The sequence below is a fragment of the Centruroides sculpturatus genome, unplaced genomic scaffold, assembly GCF_000671375.1.
Source record: "Centruroides sculpturatus isolate CEXI.00-Female unplaced genomic scaffold, Cexi_2.0 scaffold1145, whole genome shotgun sequence".
Classification (NCBI taxonomy): Eukaryota; Metazoa; Arthropoda; class Arachnida; order Scorpiones; family Buthidae; genus Centruroides; species Centruroides sculpturatus.
Window position 1 is genome coordinate 199,477 of NW_019385332.1, and position 6,030 is coordinate 205,506.

At 25.3% G+C, this 6,030-nt stretch overlaps 1 protein-coding gene and 2 non-coding genes across 3 annotated transcripts in view; all 3 read right to left on the reverse strand.

Moving 5' to 3' along the window:
* The window catches only part of LOC111637756 (cytochrome P450 4p1-like), a 22,497-nt gene that overhangs the window by 1,167 nt on the left and 15,300 nt on the right, over positions 1 to 6,030 (reverse strand). The gene's annotated exons all lie outside the window — the stretch shown is intronic.
* Trnat-agu lies at positions 96 to 169 on the reverse strand. The gene has a single exon. It is a non-coding gene; the product is annotated as a tRNA-Thr (tRNA).
* On the reverse strand, positions 3,050 to 3,123 carry Trnat-agu. Its single transcript has one exon. It is a non-coding gene; the product is annotated as a tRNA-Thr (tRNA).

Below are 6,030 nucleotides of genomic sequence, written 5' to 3' on the forward strand. Positions count from 1 at the left end.
AAGCCACGGCGCCGCGTCGCCTATACTTATTGCCAACTGATGTTGTGTTTTTAAGAACATCTTTCTTGTTTGTAAAAATGCAAAAGTCACGCAGTAGGCACCGACGAGATTCGAACTCGTGATCTCCTGTTTACTAGACAGGCGCTTTAACCAACTAAGCCACGGCGCCACGTAGCCTCGATCTTTTTAGACAGGCGCTTTAACCAACTAAGCCACGGCGCCGCGTCGCCTATATTTATTTAGACAGGCGCTTTAACCAACTAAGCCACGGCGCCACGTATATCGCTTTTCTTAACGTTGAATATCAATACACATCTATAATTGTTTATTTATATTATCTGCTTTAAATGCATTACCTATTGTAAGTTAAGTTCATATATACCGTTTAATTAAAAGACAATAACAAAATACTAATTAGGTCTTAAGTCATTTTTAATCATTTTAATCCGTTCATATAGACTATATGTTAATTAGAAATTATCCATATGTTCTCCTCCATTTTCTACACAAATTTAAATATTTCTCCATTTTCTACTGAATATTTCCTTCATTTGATGGTCTGAAGTCTTTAAAGTAGTTCCTTTTAGGTCTTTCGATTGTTATAAGATAAAGTTGAGAAAATTCTCTTTCACAATACAGTTGACCCCCTATAACACTATTGATTATTCCGTTTTATATGAATTCTATGTTGTACGAGTCACTTAGATTTTACAAATACGTGTGCCGGGCTGTGAACGGCTCACGTATTTGTAAAATGTGACTCGTACAACATAGAATTCATATAACACGGAATTATTAACAGTGTTATAGGGGAGTCGACTGTACCTTAAAACAAATCATCATATAAAGGGCCTATCATAAGAGGAGGCCACTCCTGATAGGACCTATATTTGGTCAATAGATCATATTTACAAGGGACTTAAAAAGCATTAAGTATTACAAATTATTTATTCATTACACTGCATTTTTTTCGTATTAAGAAAAAGTCCTTGTTTTCCCGAATTTTATTACGTAAAATTCTCTTTTCTTTTTTAATTAATATACTAAGAACATCAAAAAATCTTGCTTTTTTTAAAGAGTTCTCGACAGATTTAACATACAAAAGACATCTCAAAGATCAAAAAGGGTCTTGGTCTCACCTTTGATTGATCACGTCTGATTGATCACGATTAAAGCTCCAGGAGGCCAAATCATATTCACTGATATCTATCAAACTGAAGCTCTATTAAAGAAAAATAAAAGAAATAATTAACAAAAAAAAATACAGTTTCTTATACATTTAAAATTTATTATAAAAGGATTAAAATATTCAAAAACATAACTTAAATATAATATTTAAATTTGATATTCATGATCAGAAAAAAAGCAGAAATGCCAATGTAATTTTGGACTTATTTTATTTTTAATACTATCTGCAATTATATAACACTAGATTTTTCTTTCACTTTATCTTCATGTCTATTTAATTTTATGAGCTGATCCAGAAATTACTGAAATAGAAATGTATATAAAATTTCTTGGCAACTAACATTGGCAAGTGAAAAAATTTGAACTTTGGGTTTCAAGAGTGTCAAATTTTTTCTTATTTTTATTCTTTAAATATAGTGAATGGAAATAATTTGAAAGAGAATTTCATAGTATATTCTAAATAACTTCTTATATAATTTCTATACATCATATTCCAAAAAAATAAACATGTAGTATGAATATTTATAGTATGAAAAACAATGCTTTAAAGCAAATTCAATTGTTACTTCATTAACTATTTATAACTTTTAAAAAAATCTTACAATTAACTGTTTTAGTAAATAGAAGTGTTTTAAAACAAGTTCATTTACCTCTAAAATTTATGCCAACATTTTATTTTTGGAAAATAATTTGTTTACAAAAGTAAACAAATTGTTTAGTTATTTACAATGTGTTTAACAATGATAATTAATTAATTAAAACTATTTAATTAGTGAATATACAGTATATTAAAATTTGATAAGAAGATGCTATAATTATTCTCCAGTATCTTTTTTAAAGGGAGTAACATATATTTACAGCTTCACAAATGAGTTGACATTTAACTAGACCAAACTTAAGTCAACAGTAAGAGAGGTGAATGTAGTTATTGTAGAATAAATGCCAAATGAACTTTCAGCAAATTACATAAGCACAATATATATATATTTAAATGTTTAAATAGATAAATATATTATTTTACTTAAAAGAGTTGTTATTTTAAAAACAGATAAACAGTGAGTTTAGGTTATGAAATTCTAAACAGAAAAATACATTAACTATTTCCTAACACATTTCATTTGGTACAAATTTAAATTTGAAAACAATAATTATAATAAATATTTATTTTATGCACAAATCTTAAATTCTTGTTAAAATCAAAACAAATTTACTTTTTTAAAACTGCTTAATGTTAAAACAATTAATGATGTTTAATTCTAATATTGTTTAAACGATTATTAAGATATTAGAAATTTAATTTCTTAATATGATTTGTAATAATATTTATATACTGTTGATCCATATTTAAAACAAGTTTACCTATTGATATGAACACAAGAAAGAATGAACAAGTTTTATAATATAAAGAATATAGAATATAGCAATGCTTTTTAATATTCTAACATATGTTAAATCATTGTAAAATAAATTAATAATATATATGATAAATGGTATGATCATGTAAAAAGAATGGAAGGAAACAAGAATTTCAAGGAAAAATATCTTGAATTATAAACAAAGAGAAGTAAAAAACGTCTGAAGAAAAGAAAGTAAAAGTCGTCGTAAACAGAACAAACTTGGAATAAAAAACTGCTAATTATAATATATCCAAGATGTTAAAGATCATTAATAATTTTAAACATTTTCGAATATAATAATCCTCTGTATATTTTTTATTTATACTGTATATTGATTTAAAGTAGTTTTTAAAAAATTCATACCTATTGATATTTATTACATTCAAATATATAGTTTTTAGGGATGTGACTATATATTGTACACACAGTATGTATAAATAATTCCCTATTTATAAANAACTAAAAGGCACCGGTGGGATTCGAACCCACGATCTCCTGTTTACTAGACAGGCGCTTTAACCAACTAAGCCACGGCGCCACGTATATCGCTTTTCTTAACGTTGAATATCAATACACATCTATAATTGTTTATTTATATTATCTGCTTTAAATGCATTACCTATTGTAAGTTAAGTTCATATATACCGTTTAATTAAAAGACAATAACAAAATACTAATTAGGTCTTAAGTCATTTTTAATCATTTTAATCCGTTCATATAGACTATATGTTAATTAGAAATTATCCATATGTTCTCCTCCATTTTCTACACAAATTTAAATATTTCTCCATTTTCTACTGAATATTTCCTTCATTTGATGGTCTGAAGTCTTTAAAGTAGTTCCTTTTAGGTCTTTCGATTGTTATAAGATAAAGTTGAGAAAATTCTCTTTCACAATACAGTTGACCCCCTATAACACTATTGATTATTCCGTTTTATATGAATTCTATGTTGTACGAGTCACTTAGATTTTACAAATACGTGTGCCGGGCTGTGAACGGCTCACGTATTTGTAAAATGTGACTCGTACAACATAGAATTCATATAACACGGAATTATTAACAGTGTTATAGGGGAGTCGACTGTACCTTAAAACAAATCATCATATAAAGGGCCTATCATAAGAGGAGGCCACTCCTGATAGGACCTATATTTGGCCAATAGATCATATTTACAAGGGACTTAAAAGCATTAAGTATTACAAATTATTTATTCATTACACTGCATTTTTTTCGTATTAAGAAAAAGTCCTTGTTTTCCCGAATTTTATTATGTAAAATTCTCTTTTCTTTTTTAATTAATATACTAAGAACATCAAAAAATCTTGCTTTTTTTAAAGAGTTCTCGACAGATTTAACATACAAAAGACATCTCAAAGATCAAAAAGGGTCTTGGTCTCACCTTTGATTGATCACGTCTGATTGATCACGATTAAAGCTCCAGGAGGCCAAATCATATTCACTGATATCTATCAAACTGAAGCTCTATTAAAGAAAAATAAAAGAAATAATTAACAAAAAAAAATACAGTTTCTTATACATTTAAAATTTATTATAAAAGGATTAAAATATTCAAAAACATAACTTAAATATAATATTTAAATTTGATATTCATGATCAGAAAAAAAGCAGAAATGCCAATGTAATTTTGGACTTATTTTATTTTTAATACTATCTGCAATTATATAACACTAGATTTTTCTTTCACTTTATCTTCATGTCTATTTAATTTTATGAGCTGATCCAGAAATTACTGAAATAGAAATGTATATAAAATTTCTTGGCAACTAACATTGGCAAGTGAAAAAATTTGAACTTTGGGTTTCAAGAGTGTCAAATTTTTTCTTATTTTTATTCTTTAAATATAGTGAATGGAAATAATTTGAAAGAGAATTTCATAGTATATTCTAAATAACTTCTTATATAATTTCTATACATCATATTCCAAAAAAATAAACATGTAGTATGAATATTTATAGTATGAAAAACAATGCTTTAAAGCAAATTCAATTGTTACTTCATTAACTATTTATAACTTTTAAAAAAATCTTACAATTAACTGTTTTAGTAAATAGAAGTGTTTTAAAACAAGTTCATTTACCTCTAAAATTTATGCCAACATTTTATTTTTGGAAAATAATTTGTTTACAAAAGTAAACAAATTGTTTAGTTATTTACAATGTGTTTAACAATGATAATTAATTAATTAAAACTATTTAATTAGTGAATATACAGTATATTAAAATTTGATAAGAAGATGCTATAATTATTCTCCAGTATCTTTTTTAAAGGGAGTAACATATATTTACAGCTTCACAAATGAGTTGACATTTAACTAGACCAAACTTAAGTCAACAGTAAGAGAGGTGAATGTAGTTATTGTAGAATAAATGCCAAATGAACTTTCAGCAAATTACATAAGCACAATATATATATATTTAAATGTTTAAATAGATAAATATATTATTTTACTTAAAAGATTTGTTATTTTAAGAACAGATAAACAGTGAGTTTAGGTTATGAAATTCTAAACAGAAAAATACATTAACTGTTTCCTAACACATTTCATTTGGTACAAATTTAAATTTGAAAACAATAATTACAATAAATATTTATTTTATGCACAAATCTTAAATTCTTGTTAAAATCAAAACAAATTTACTCTTTTAAAACTGCTTAATGTTAAAACAATTAATGATGTTTAATTCTAATATTGTTTAAGCGATTATTAAGCTATTAGAAATTTAATTTCTTTATATGAGTTGTAATAATATTTATATACTGTTGATCCATATTTAAAACAAGATTACCTATTGATATGAACACAAGAAAGAATGAGCAAGTTTTATAATATAAAGAATATAGAATATAGCAATGCTTTTTAATATTCTAACATATGTTAAATCATTGTAAAATAAATTAATAATATATATGATAAATGGTATGATCATGTAAAAAGAATGGAAGGAAACAAGAATTTCAAGGAAAAATATCTTGAATTATAAACAAAGAGAAGTAAAAAACGTCTGAAGAAAAGAAAGTAAAAGTCGTCGTAAACAGAACAAACTTGGAATAAAAAACTGCTAATTATAATATATCCAAGATGTTAAAGATCATTAATAATTTTAAACATTTTCGAATATAATAATCCTCTGTATATTTTTTATTTATACTGTATATTGATTTAAAGTAGTTTTTAAAAAATTCATACCTATTGATATTTATTACATTCAAATATATAGTTTTTAGGGATGTGACTATATATTGTACACACAGTATGTATAAATAATTCCCTATTTATAAATACAGTACAGTATATATAAGTAATTGGCTATTTTTAGGTCTGCGTACACTATTTTTGAAAGATCAAAAGTGACTCGACTTTTATAGGAAGTTTTTATTTCCCTTGGTTTATATAAAATACAATAATTATCTGACTAATTTTA